This window comes from Triticum urartu, chromosome 4A, assembly GCF_056163025.1.
Source record: "Triticum urartu cultivar PI428250 chromosome 4A, HENAU_Tu73, whole genome shotgun sequence".
Classification (NCBI taxonomy): Eukaryota; Viridiplantae; Streptophyta; class Magnoliopsida; order Poales; family Poaceae; genus Triticum; species Triticum urartu.
The window spans coordinates 35,090,671-35,104,995 of NC_141876.1; the positions used below are offsets into that span (position 1 = coordinate 35,090,671).

The following is a 14,325-nucleotide window of genomic DNA, read 5'->3' on the forward strand; positions in this document are numbered from 1 at the left end:
GTACACCTCACAATGATTTCCAATGAGGAAATGTCTCCACGTCTTCAATGCATGCAATACGGCTGCTAACTCCAAATCATGCGTGGCATAATTCAACTCATGAGGCTTCAATTGCCGTGAAGCATACGAAACAACTCTCGCTTCCTGCATAAGCACTGCTCCAAGTCCTCGACGTGAAGCGTCGCAATACACCTCATAATCCTTGGTCTGATCTGGCAAAATTAATACTGGTGAGGTAACCAAACGTTTCTTCAACTCCTGGAAACTAGCCTCACACTCCTCAGTCCATTTGAACTTAGTATCCTTCTTCAACAACTCCGTCATAGGCTTCACAATCTTTGAAAAGTTCTCAATGAATCTCCGATAGTATCCTGCGAGTCCAAGAAAACTCCGGATCTCTCCAACTGTTGTGGGTGCTTCCCATTCGGTTACGGTCTCAACCTTTATGGGGTCAACTGCTATACCTTCTCCGGATATAACGTGTCCGAGGAATCCAACTTCCTTCAACCAAAACTCACATTTGCTGAATTTGGCGTATAATTGATGTTCCCTTAGTTTCTCCAAAACCAAACGCAAATGTTCCTTATGCTCCTCTTCATTCTTTGAATAAACCAGGATGTCATCAATGAACACTACGACGAACTTATCCAAAAACTCCATAAACACTTTGTTCATCAGGTTCATAAAATAGGCAGGTGCGTTAGTCAATCCAAATGACATAACGGTATACTCATACAGTCCATATCTCGTGGTGAATGCTGTCTTAGGTATGTCCTGCTCTCGAATCTTCAATTGGTGGTACCCTGATCGCAAATCGATCTTGGAAAACACTTTAGCTCCTTGCAACCGATCAAACAGATCATTAATCATTGGCAGTGGGTACTTATTCTTGATGGTTACTTCATTCAACCCCCGATAATCTACAACCATCCTTAATGATCCATCCTTCTTTTCCACTAGAAGTACAGGTGATCCCCAAGGTGAAGAACTTGGGCAAATGTAACCTTTATCCAATAACTCCTTAATCTGATTCTTAATTTCCACCAAATCCTTTGCTGGCATCCGGTACGGTCGCTTCGATATTGGGCCTGTACCTGGCAATAACTCAATCAAAAACTCAATGTCTCTATCCGGTGGCATGCCTGGTAATTCCTCAGGAAATACATCAGGAAAATCCTTTATCACTGGTACTTCCTCTTGCACAACTCCTGTTAGGCAGTTTACTTGTGTCCTGTGTGGCACATGCCGGGATACATACTTGATCCTTCTTTCTTCTGGTGTGGTAAGCAAAATTGTCTTACTGGTGCAATCGATGTTTCCTCCATACATCGACAGCCAATCCATACCAAGAATCACATCGAGACCTTGGGATTCCAGAATAATTAAATCCGTTGGGAAAACATGCCTTCCTATACTTAATGGCACTTGGAAACATCCTTGTCTGGCCATGTACTCTGCTCCTGGCGAGCTTACTAGCATGGGCATTTTAAGAATCCTAGTGGGCAGGCTATACTTTTCCACAAATCCCCTTGATATGTATGAATGCGATGCACCAGTATCGAAAAGAACGAGTGCGGTAAATGACTTAACCAAAAACTTACCGATTACTGCATCGGGCTGATCTTCAACCTCCTCCACATTAACGTGGTTCACCTGTCCCCTATTGAAAGGGTTCGGCTTCTTCCCAGAGCTTCCATTGCCATTTTCATTCTGGCCTTCAGGACATTCATTGGCATAATGTCCGGTCTTGGAACACTTATAGCAAGCGGCGTGGCTCAAATCCTTCTTGGCTGGGGTCGATGGGGTGGTCCCGTTCTAGCCGTTGCTTCCTCCATTCCCATTACCATTCTTGTGGCCATTATGGTTGTGCAAGCTACCTCCTCCATGGGTGTGCTGAAACTGAAATCCCGGTTTAGGGCAAAACGGGGCTTCTGCTGGGCTCCAGAGTTATACTTCCCTTGTCCATACTTCCTCTTACGGTTCTCAATCTGCTGTTGCTTTTCTTCAGTCATGATGGCACGATCTACCAACTCCTGGTAGTTGTTGAAAGTGGCTACCATCAACTGCATGCTTAGCTCATCATTCAATCCTTCCAGAAACTTCTCCTGCTTAGCTGCATCCGTAGCAACGTCATCTGGGGCATAACGTGCTAACTTGCTGAAGTCGTCGACGTACTGGCCAACTGTCCTTCCTCCTTGGCGTAAGTTGCGAAACTCACGCTTCTTTATGGCCATAGCTCCTGCTGAAACATGGGCAGTGCGGAAAGCTTGCTGAAACTGATCCCATGTGACAGTGTCAACTGGGTAAGTGGCTGTGAAATTCTCCCATCATGCTGCCGCGAGTCCGTCAAGCTGGTGAGCGGCAAACTTTACTTTCTCACCATCCGTGCATCCTGCCGTGATCAACTCCCTTCCTATCTTGCGGAGCCAATCGTCTGCTACTATCAGCTCGGTGCTACTGGAAAACACCGGCGGATTCAGCCTAAGGAAACGGGCTAAGTGGTCAACAGGTGGTGGTGGTGGTGGTGGTGGTGGTGGGTTGTTGTTGTTATTGTTCTGCTGGTTCTGGACTAATATCTGCATCAATTGATTCTGCTGCTGGATCAATTGAGTGAGCTCCGGTGGGAATCCATTGTCACGTCTCGGAGGCATCTGAGGGTTTAGAAAAGACGAGATATAAGAATAGAGTGAGGTCTAAAGGGAAAACACTACCCATATGCACATGAGCAAATGCACACAAAATCACTTCAATCAATCAAACAAGGGCTTATAAACGGTCTAAAGCTATCGCAAAAGTGCTCGACTATACTGTTTACATGGGGGAATACTACTACTATCTGGTGGTCATCTAGAAATTTGAACCGGTGGAAAACTCCATGATATCTGCTCCAGCTTCGTCTTCAAAGTCGGGTTCACTTGGATCCGAATCGGTGTCGTCGATGATGATGTAGTTGTCCGGACATGCGACGTACTCGTCTTCTTCCTTGGACGCTAACTTCCTCTTGAGTTCTTCAATCTCCTGCTTAAGATCGCCATTGTGTCTTGCTAGAGCTACGATCTCGTCCATGTAGTCCTTGCGTGTAGACTGCAGTTCTCCTTCTAGCTCGATGATCCTTGCCTTTGCATTCTTCAGCTCTGTCATATCATTGCACATCTGGTTCTCGTGGCGTCGAATGTGCTGATTTAACTCCTGGATGAAAGATGCAATGGATCTATCCTTCTTGGTGCTGACTAACTCCCATTGTTCATCTCGGCGTCCGCAAATCTGGTAGATAGTGTCCTTGAGGTCTTCTTGATAAACTTCTCCAATGCGTCCTATGGTGATATGAGCTGCCATGCTCCTTCCCAGACTCCAGGTTGGTGCATTGAAAACACTATCTATGGGTTTCGTGATTGGCGCGAATGTTCTTCCCGGAACGTGAGCTTGAATCTTCCATTGCTCCTCTTCAGGCAGAGTGGCGTTGAAAGTTCCCGTAAAGCTTGGTAATCCAATATTCAGGTACTTGGTGACTTCCTTCAGGTGAAATCCAAAAGGTGTGCCTTCATCCGGTTGAGCGTACTTAATCTTCGCGTGCGTCATCCTAAAAGAGTAGAAAAGATGAGGAGTTAGAAAATGAGAAGTGAATGGTGATCTATGGCTTTAACTTAGTGGTCGTGTCCTACAATCAGTGTGTGCTCTGATACCATCTCTGTCGCGACCCGACCCGAATGGATCAAGCGCTCTGTGCTCGGGTGTCATCCCTGGATCAGTAATGCTGACACCACACAGTACATCGAAGGATTTATAGCAGAGTGGCAATCACACACTTATTACATCGTTGTCTCAAAGAGAACTTATTACAATAAACATGGCTTAAGGCCATCTAGTGTCGATAACAGCGGAAGACTTGGAAGATAAATGGGTCCATCAACTCCAACGGCATCACTGAGTATAGGACCATGACCTAAAAACACCTTACTCGTCGTCTGAAAAGTCTGCAACATGAGAAGTTGCAGCCCGAAAACGGGTCAGCACATGGAATATGCTGGCAAAGTAACACATAGAGAATAATGGAATGAAACAGCTATACTATATGCATATATGGCTGGTGGAAAGCTCTATGGTTACAGTTTTGCGTAAAGCCAATTTTTCCCTACTGCAAAGGAATAAATTTATTTAACTATCATGGTGGTTGTTAAACATCGAGAATGGTTGACAGCATTCTCAATCCCAATTAAGTAACAATTAAAACCCAACAACATTAATTAGAAGTAACATGTTGAGATTCACATGATATTCAAGTACTAGATACTCAAGTTGTCCTAAACCGGGGACACGGCTAATCATGATTAGTTTATACACTCTGCAGAGGTTTGCGCACTTTTCCCCACAAGACTCGATCGCCTCCGTTTGGTTTCCCGCACTACAGGGTGTTTGAGAAGACGGATGACCGAGACATAGTCTTTCAGAAGCGCTAGCACCTTACGATCGGGTAGACCGGTACACCTACATCCCCTACATCTGCTAGTCCACCACTGTAAGAGTTCGCACAACTTAGTCAACTATGCCAGAGCCCATAATGGCTTGTGGCTGCACACGGAAGTTTCTAGCAAGAAAGATCTTATGATCCCTTTGAGCCTGGGTGGCGGTCCAAAAAAACAGGCAAGTCCTGATAGACATCAGGTGCCTCAATCCACCCAGATGTGTGTTTAAGTTGCCACCTTAGATAAACCATTAAAATTATCAACTCACATCTGTCATGGATATCACTCACCCAATCCACGTCTACTAGCATAGCATGGCATAATAAGCAAACGTAGAAGTAACTCCCAAAGGTTTCATAGTAATACAAGTGATAGGTACTACCTCATATACTTCCCATCCCACAATTTAATTAGATCCTAGTCATGCAGGGTGAGAGGATTGATCTAATGCAATAAAACATGGGTTGTAGAAAAGGTATGATCAAAGTGTTACTTGCCTTGCTGATGATCCGCGAGACCTAGGGTTTCGAAGTAACATGCGGCGCAATCCGGGTGATCTATCGCAGACAAACAACAAGCACAGAATAAGTACTCATCTAATGCACAGGTAAAACTCGAACAAGAGAACGAACCAGAAAATTCAATTTAAGAACTCCGGTTGCAAAGAAAGAACGAACCGAACGAACGACGGAAAACAAACGGCGGAAGAAAACAACTCGGTTCTAGCAAGTTGAAACTAGGTCAAATTTTACCGGGGCAAAAACTTGTTTAAGTTGATTAGATGGAACGGCGGTTTCAAAACGAAACTCTAGGCGCTTGAATCACCTGATTTCGATAAACGAGCGAGAAGAAAGACTAGAAAGAAGATCGGATCTGAGATCGCGATCGCGGAATAAATCCGACGAGAAGAAAAAGAAGAACGGTTATACGAATGGACGTTCGTTAACCTAGAAGAATCCGGTGATCACGTTCGTTAGGATGAACGGTCCGGCGAACGGTCCAAAGGCAACTAAATCGGAAAAGAAAACGAATCCGATCTAGGGTTTCGGAGAAGAAACCGAAACGAAAAACCGATCTAGAAAACGAATCAGAAGAGAAGAAAAGAATCGGAACGAATAGAAGAAAACGATCTGAGGAAAAGAGACGCGGGGCAACCTCCGGCGAGGTCTCCGGCGAGAGGCTCCGGCGGCGTGGCGTAGGGCGGCGGCGGCGTAGGGCGCGGCGCGGGTGTAGGGCGCGGGGTGCGGTGGAGGGCTTGGGGCTTGGGGTTTGATTTGATGGGTTTAGAGGGGGGTGTTGGGGTATTTATATTAGGGAGGGGACAAGAAATAGAGTAGGAAAAAGTGTCCTAGAAAAAAAAAAGAAAACGGAACAAAGGAAAAAGGGGGGGCTACCGGCCTTGAGTCCTACTAGGACTCGGCCTAGAGGCGAGGCGAGGCGGCGGCGCTGCCTGCGCCTGGCGCGCGCGCGTAGGGGCTGGGGCGGCCGGCTGGCTGGGCCTTTGGCTCGGCTGGCCTGCGGGTTTTTTTTAAACGGTTTCACGCGCAGAAAAACACAGAAAAGAAAATCTAAACAAGCTCCAAAATTTCCAAAGTAAATTTTCCCCGACTACTAAAAATGAGCCGAACAAAAAGAACTTTACTCCGGACCTAAAATGCAATTTTTGAAAACGCGCATTTTCCCTATCCAAATAAAATGCAAATAAAACTCCGGCAAAACCAAAACTTGATCTATTTATTAAATCTTCATTTTTCCTCAATTTTGGGAAAGTCATATTATTCCCTCTCTTATATTTTTTTTGATATAGGAAAATTGTTTGAAGATGAAATAATAAATCAAAGGATCCTCTTTTCAAATTCGAGAAAACTCTCAAATATGAAAAATAACGAAATCTCCAACTCTCTCCGAGGGTCCTTGAGTTGCGTGAAATTTCTAGGATCAACCAAAATGCAAGAAATATGATATGCATGAGGATCTAGTGTATAACATTCCAAATTGCAAAATTTGGGATGTTACAATAATGCATACTTTAATATGTTGTTATTAACGTAAAAAAATGTTGTTATTAACATATCATTTTAATCTGACAGGCAAGTGCACAATCAGAAAAGAGACAAGCAAAGCTATAATTCCTTTCGGTTTTGTTCATCTTTTTAGTTACACATGCCCCTGAGAATTTCTTGATAGTTCCTGTCTATCACATGTTGGATCAGAATTGAAGATATGACATTGGCTTGCCAATTAACTACGAGTAAAACAAATTTTGTTTGAAAATATATTTATTTTTCAGGGTAATTAGAAAACACATGTGATAAATTTTTCTCCCGTTGCAACGCACGGGCATTTTTTTGCTAGTCTATCCCTAATAATAAAGCACGGATTAACTCCGTGGGTTCACCGTCACAATACGCTTTTTTCATGTGAATTTACGCTTTCGGTTTAAATTTAAAACTATAAGCGAGGTGGTACTATTTTACCTGTGTATCTATATCTATCCGCTGTGGACAAGATTTTCGTCCGTCGTTACTATGGGCCAACTTTGCGGGCCCATCTACTGTATGAAACAATGCATTTTTTTGCTAGTCTATCCCTAATAATAAAGCACGGATTGACTCCATGGGTTCACCGTCACAATACGCTTTTTTCATGTGAATTTACGCTTTCGGTTTAAATTCTAAACTATAAGCGAGGTGGTACTATTTTACCTGTGTATCTATATCTATCCGCTGTGGACAAGATTTTCGTCCGTCGTTACTATGGGCCAACTTTGCGGGCCCATCTACTGTATGAAACAATGCATTTTTTTGCTAGTCTATCCCTAATAATAAAGCACGGATTGATTCTGTGGGTTCACCGTCACAATACGCTTTTTTCATGTGAATTTATGCTTTCAGTTTAAATTTAAAACTATAAGCGAGGTGGTACTATTTTATCTGTGTATCTATATCTATCCGCTGTGGACAAGATTTTCGTCAGTCGTTACTATGGGCCAACTTTGCGGGCCCATCTACTGTATGAAACAATGCATTTTTTTGGTAGTCTATCCCTAATAATAAAGCACGGATTGATTCCGTAGGTTCACCGTCACAATACGCTTTTTTCATGTGAATTTATGCTTTCGGTTTAAATTTAAAACTATAAGCGAGGTGGTACTATTTTACCTATGTATCTATATCTATCCGCCGTGGATAAGATTTTCGTCCGTCGTTACTATGGGCCAACTTTGCGGGCCCATCTACTGTATGAAACAATGCAAAAAATAATTGGCAGTAAGCAGGATCGAACTCGCGACCTCTGCACCAAACCTAATATGAGCGACCAGTTGAGCTACGATTTGTTGGTGTTCTCTAATGTTGAATTAGTACCACCTCGACTTCTTATATCAAACCACACCAGTTAATATACGTGTAAAACTTGCACATACCCAGAAGCTGGCTGCCAGATGATTCCTATGAGAGAACGGACGTGCACGGATTGCTGCTATGGCCGGAAGAAATTAAGGAATGAGGGACTACACAATACGGATGAAAAAGAAAAGAGTTAGGCCTACAGGTAGGCAAGACACCTCGAGGAAAAAAGATCAGATTGATGAGGAAGGAAAAGAGAGAGATTGGGATCGGGATGACGAACGACACGGATTCAGGCTTAATTAGCGCATAAACAACTGACGAGCTGCAGCCCGCGGCGGCCGCTGTAGCGCTTGCCCTAGGCGCAATAAAATACACTGTCGACCACGACGGCCCAGCTCAGGGATCCCAAGGCCGAACTGTTCGCGCGCCTTCAAAGGGGCCATCGACGTGGAAGGGTCGCCAGCTGGCGAGCAGCGTTGATCGAGGTTTGCGTCCTTCACGGACATCAACCATATAGCTCAAGTAGGATTAGACAATATATACTAATATACACACACACAGGTTAGCATCAAAAATATGGATTCTAATCTCAATGAAGTGGTTGTTCTTGAGCAGAAAGAAGATGATATGCTTAAGGTCCTGAAGGTGGACATGCTGGAGGTGGTGTTGTATGGAGGAACAATTGCATCTAGGTAAATTTATTACTTCCTAAAAAGTGTTGTGTGTAGGACATTTTTATTGTCAGATGTTAGTGTGAGATGCTTCATCACTATGTATCTATGGTCCGATCTTCAACGTCGTACTGAAGTCGGATGACAAATATTGTGTGTATATCAGTGCTCTAATTTCAATATCATTTTTTTGTTTCCTAAATTGCATCCAGAAAACACCTGACACTCTATCAACACGTCCACCGACATTGGTTGACTCATTCATGCTTATTTCAAATTTTGTTTATGGATACCGCACTACAAAATATATTATTTGAAAAAAGGATATAGTAAATGAATGTAGTTTAGTTTATTAAAATAGCTTGATTAATTATGACAATTGTAATATTCTACCAACATAATTGTAATACTAGGAGCATTACAGGTCAATGAACTATAAGTTGTGGGGAAGGGAGACTCGTGAAGCGATGTGGCCGAAATTTGATTAAAATATATATTTTTCGGCCGAAAGGTTTCGGTACTTTCCATCCTAGGCGAAAATGGCCAAAATTTAGCTGAAATCCGTTTTTTAACCAAAAATCAAAACACAGCTCCCGTTGCAAAGCACGGGCTTTTGTGCTAGTAATAATAAAGCACGGATTGACTCTGTGGGTTCACCGTCACAATACGTTTCTTCCCGTGATTTTACGTTTTCAGTTTGAATTTAAAACATATATGCGAGGTGGTACTAAATAACGGCTGGCGTCTAAAATTCTGTTTTGTTTTTTAGTCCGGGTACCTGGGCCTTGCTTTGGTCTGGCCCATCCCCGTGCAACGTCCCGCACCTCACTTATGCGCTAGACTAACCTTCTTTTTCAGTTAAAATAATCCCACCTTGCTTGTTTACGACTAATCTCACCGTTTTATATTTGTACAGCCGAGAGAATCAACAGGCGGGCGTGAAATCAGGAAGGGAACGAAGGAATTACTCCAAAGAAAGGAAATGAAGAAATTAACTCCGCAGAGAAAGCAGGCTCGGGAATCAGAAATTACCATATATCCTGCAGCGCCAACAACTGTAAACACTTCACTTTCTGGCCATCATATTTTTGAAATGAGAATGTATAAATATGTATCCTGTACGTCATCGATCGATCTGGTTTCGTTTATCCATCACCGAGTTTAAAGGCACAAGCCCAGCCCAACTAAGCCAGCGACCACAGCCCACAAAACAAAAGGGTTAAAGGCCTGGGCAAGGCTAGAAAATTACTCTTGTACAGAATAGTCCCACCTTGCCCCCTTACATTAAATCCTTCCAATTTATATACGCTTTTTAGTTTTCTTGGTGTCAAGGAGCTGTCTCGGGAATTAAGGAGTGAATGGTGTGACAACTAAGGCCCCGTTCGGAAGTGCTCCACCTCCGTGCTTCTCCGGAAGCGGGCGAGAATCTGGCCGAACGCTTTGGAAGGGCCCCTAGATTGATCATGCCCACATTGAAGGTGGGCCGGGCAGCAGGGCCAACAACGTACTAATTTACAGTTTCGACCCAGACAATCAAGTGTGTTCAAATTAAAATGATGAAGGACCCCTGGGCTTTTAGGACTACCAGGTACAGGGTTGGTTTCTTGTTTGTTCAAATTAAAACAAGCAGGACCTAACGCACCGAGCACACATTTGTCCCACGCATTCTTTTTAGAATTTCTAATATGGACTACATACGGAGAGGGAGTAGTGCAGGCAGGTAATAATTAGTTCTCAGGAGTGACGAATCAAAAGCATGCTGAAACAAAACCTGAAAGCTAACCCTTTTCATCTCACTATATGGAAATGCTCTACTTTTGCCTTGAAGAAATCCACAACTGCTTCAACTCCAGCAGTCTAACCTTCCCAAACTGAAATGCTGCTGCTGCCCTGTTTTTTTTTTATCAAATTCTCTACCTCCTCCAGCGCCTCTCCGAGCTCCTTTGTCCGGCAGAACCTGCAGAACAAGAACCTCATGAGCAAGAATCTGAAGAATACTGCTGAAAGAATAAGAACCTGAAGAAAGTCACAATTAAGGTGATACTGATGAAAGTGCATTTTGCTGTGCTTTTGACATGATTATTTGAAGGAGCAAATGCTCAAATTGAAACAGATTATTTGGGTATGGTACTTTATTTCCAGATGATCAACAATTGTCATGTTTTGATTCATGGATCATGCATATATATCCTGCCATTCCAACTCAAGTTAGACTAATGCAGCAAGACCATAAACATGTAGTCCTGGTATACAGCGGAGCATACGGCATACAGCGGAGCAACCTAATGCTGCTACACTACTGAATTAAATATTCTTTGTCTAAGATGTCTATGCATTAATGTAATGCATGAAAGTCACTACAAAGAAGCAAATACTCATGTTTTTCTGTAGTACTCATATTATCAAGCAAAAAAGGAAAAGAAGAGAAAAGAAACAACATTCATGGGAGTGGGAGATGCTTCTGATAATCTGATGCCAAAAAGAAATGAAGAAAATAATGATGTCTTTGTACATACGGCCATAAACCCCAATGATAGAGCGAGCATGAACACTGAACAGGGAAAGCAAACAGTGCTCCGGCCTCCGAATCCAGTCAGAAAACAATCAAGGTATCACGTTCCCAAATCCTACCTCACCTGGTCATTATCAGTCCCTTTAATCTTCTGGATCAGGAGCAAGGTGTACTCCTCCCTGCCTTTTTATTTGCCCTAATCCTACTCCCCTTTTTTGAAAGGGGTTTTTTTTGGAATTGGAATTCTTATCCGAATAAGCAGATCCTTCAATGTCACTGCCATTTCTCTAGCATTCCTTAATGGTAGTGTTCTTTTTTGCTTATTGTGTGATCTGAATAAGCACATTCCCAAAGCCATAAGCTGCTTTAACTGAACATTTATAGACATCTGTTACTACTGGATAATCACCACATTACTACTACTGGTTACCACACTACATGGTCAGATTTGAGAAGAGAGCGAACTTTGGCTACATAAGATATTGTCCATAGCAATAGAAAGAAATAGCCCATATGTCCATAGCAATAGAAAGAATTACTCTAGCACATCTCTACTTGCTGCAGAAATTATATGTTTGGTCACAACTACTCAGGGTATATAAAGAACTACTCCTACTCCAAATAGCTATAAACAGATAGAATCAGTAGCAACTCAAAATTAAATGACCATAGTAATTAGAAACAATTTGCTGAAAATTTACTCCTGATACTAGGAGTACTGTAATTTACTCCTGACATTTTGCAAGATTACTACTGGTACATTTAAACAGAACAATTTGCTGAAAATAGGAGTACATCATGATGTTGAAATGATGATGAACAAGTACTCCAGCAGTTAATAGGAACAAATCATTGCAGCAACACATGAATCAGACCATGTCACAAGTCCAGTGCTAACTATCTGTGGCACCATAGAGAAGAGGAGGAACTCACCTAGGTGGTTGTAGCCCGGGTAGAAGCTCGTCGCCGCCGTCCCTGCATGGCGAGGAAGAAGCTACAGCACCGAGAGAGCCACGCCTTCAACAGTAACAGTAACAATCTATTACCTACAAGAAGAATGAAGAACAATCTCTTGGATTACAGTACACTCACATAATTATTGTTGTGGCCATGAATAAAATGTTTAAACACTGAATTTACTCCAAGAACTTAAACAACAGTCTAGAATATTGAAGTACAGCAAGCAGCAGAGATATCATCCTCTCACACTTGTTCCTTTGTTCTTAAGAAGATAAACATCATCATAGTACTCGAATTTCAGAAAAGTTCCAGAAATAATGACTGAAACTAGGAAGCTGGGTCACAATCAGGAGTAATTGTAGCAATGAGGAACTAGCGAAAATACTGCACTCCTAATTAACTCTGAACATGGATTGATTACTCATCGAGGAGACGCAGAACGCTGCGGCCAAAGAAGCAGCAATGAAAATGAGACGGAGAATGTTGGGCATCAATTACTCTTAGGAGAATTTGGAACCACCACAGATTAAGTCGAGAAAGGGAAGCACCACGGATTAAGGCGAAATTACTCCATCTATCTGTCAGTGCACTCTCTAGGAGGATTTGGGGAGGGGGTGAGATCTTTTTGAAGGGAACGACGAGGAAGAGGGCCGTCCGGTCACCGAGCCGCCTCACCGCCCACTTCCGTGCCACCGCCCGCCATGGAGGACCTGCTCCTCCCCGCTGGCCGCCTTCGCCGCTACCGGATCCAGCACCGCCGCCAGATCAGCCAATTTGGACCCAAAAAATGAGCATTTTTGGAGCCAGGCAGATGCGTCGGGGGCAGCGGCGGGCGAATGTGTAGGCGGAAGCGGCGCTCGACGGGCATATGCGACGGCGGCAGCACTCGCTCTGCCGGGGCATGCGGCGTCGCGCCGGCGCTGGGACGGCGGAGAAATTCGGGGGGTGCGGGCGGAATGGTGGATGCGAGTTGAGTGGGCGATGCGACGACGAGAACTGATGATTTTCTGGACTGCCGGTTGTGTTGTGTCCCAAAAATATCCAGGTTTTTTTTGTAAATTTACCACTAGCGACAGATTTTTTTTGGGAAAGCCAGATTTTATTCATCATAGTCCACAATGGGTGGGATACAACTCGGATCATGGGGTTGGCCCAACCAAAGGTGACGCCCCGGACCGAGATGAAGTGAATATTTGGCTAATCTATGTTCTTCGACATTAGCAGCACGACCTTCGAAAGAAAAATTACACTGAAATAAAGTTGCTCTAATATTAATCTCCTGGACGATAGAACCACTTTTGCCTCTTCCTCCACATGAAATGTCAGCCACCGTTTGCTTGGAATCAGAAGCGACGATGAAAGCATGCAGGTTGAGGTCTTCCGCGAGTGCTAAAGCCTCTCTGCAGGCGATGGCCTCGAGTATCGCTGGGTCCTCTAGGCCAGCTACCACCAAAGCAGAGCTGCCTAGGAAATTGTCGTGCATGTCCTGGCAAACGGCTGCTGCTGATCCAGCTTTTCTTGCTCTTACTCCAGCATCCACTTGGATCTTGGCATAGCCAGCCGGTGGAGCTTTGGGGCGTGCAGCCCGTGTCTGGCCCGTAGCCTGAACTCCTTCCCTCGTCGTAGTGCTTCTGACGTTGATCATGTTGAGTTTATCTATGAAGCGCCTGACAAAAGAGGTAGTTGCTTGAGGTGATTGGAAAATTCCTTCATGAATTGCCTTGCGCCGGGCTGTCCAGATTGCCCAGAGTGTGACCGAGAGCAGTACGAACTAATCATGCGTGAGCGACTGCATGAAGGTGAAGAGCCACTGCTTGGCATTGGGTTCTGTGTTGGATACCAGATTTTGAGCCAGCTCCTCATCAACAAGAGCCCATACACATCTCGAGCTAGTACAGTTTACCAAGGAGTGTCTCCATGAATCAGGAGAGCCACGTAAACTGCAATAAGCATTATCTGCCATGTGCCGATGAGCCCTAATGTCCTCCGTAGGGACCGAAGGAGTACTATTTTTGGCCGGAGCGGCCCGGGCCAACGGCGGCCTTGCGCTTGCGTGGCGCGCAAATGCGAAGGAGGCATGAGGGAGAGGACAGGGGCACGGGAAGGAACGAGGAGGCGGCGTAGAAGGGTTCGTCACCGGCGTGGCAGCACTCTCCGGTCGGAGTGGCGCCCGAGGGCCGCGGGGCTGGAGGGATCGGGGTAACGGGCGCTCGCTCCTATGTGTGTTGTGTGTCTATGAGACGACGCGAGGGGAAGGAGAGGGTTCGAGGGAAGAGACGAGGGGAGTGGGGGGATCGGCGGCATCGGCGACGACTAGGGATAGTGAAGGGAATCGGAACAGAAACAATGTGTGTAGTTTGTGTTGCAAT

At 44.4% G+C, this 14,325-nt stretch overlaps 1 long non-coding RNA gene across 1 annotated transcript; it reads right to left on the minus strand.

Moving 5' to 3' along the window:
• Positions 1-10,012: 10,012 nt before the first annotated feature.
• On the minus strand, positions 10,013-12,976 carry LOC147974631 (uncharacterized). Its single transcript, XR_015600207.1, has 2 exons — positions 11,930-12,976; positions 10,013-10,441 (listed from the first exon to the last, which is right to left on the minus strand). It is a non-coding gene; the product is annotated as an uncharacterized LOC147974631 (long non-coding RNA).
• Between the last annotated feature and the right edge of the window lie 1,349 nt (positions 12,977-14,325).